At 29.4% G+C, this 528-nt stretch overlaps 1 protein-coding gene across 1 annotated transcript in view; it reads right to left on the reverse strand.

Moving 5' to 3' along the window:
* LOC106677924 (alkaline phosphatase) overlaps positions 1-528 on the reverse strand; it is a gene marked incomplete at both ends in the record, with an annotated part of 709,077 nt that overhangs the window by 293,642 nt on the left and 414,907 nt on the right.

The following is a 528-nucleotide window of genomic DNA, read 5'->3' on the forward strand; positions in this document are numbered from 1 at the left end:
TAGACGAGAAATAAATAAAATAAATGAGAGACGAATATACATCCTTTAAGTGTACAAATAATGGATGAACTTAAATATTAAAGGATGTTCATGTATTCAAATGAGGATATTGTCATTAAAACAGTTAATATTGATGAGCAAAGAATAATAAATAGGAAAATGAAGAACTTGTTTTAACACAACATTTATGTTGAGGATACATATAGAAATGTACGAGTTGAACCATTCAAGATGGAGATGACATGAGTGGTGTATAGCTTTGGCCTTTTTCTAATTCATGAAGAAGTCCATCAACTTTCTGGAGAAAATGAAAAACCAAATGGGCTCTATTTGATATTGGCAACCAACTAAACCTATACTTTCATTCTTTTCCAATTCATCGAATAAATCAGGTAAATGTAGAGCACCATTTTCACTTATTTATTTGCACTTAGGATTCAACCAGAGTAACTTTATTGGGGTTAGTTACTTTCGTTTCACCATTCATATTAAAATTTTTGTATTAAAAATGCAAAGATCGAAAAAAAA

The sequence above is a fragment of the Halyomorpha halys genome, unplaced genomic scaffold, assembly GCF_000696795.3.
Source record: "Halyomorpha halys isolate HHAL.00 unplaced genomic scaffold, Hhal_1.1 Scaffold113.1, whole genome shotgun sequence".
Lineage (NCBI taxonomy): Eukaryota > Metazoa > Arthropoda > Insecta > Hemiptera > Pentatomidae > Halyomorpha > Halyomorpha halys.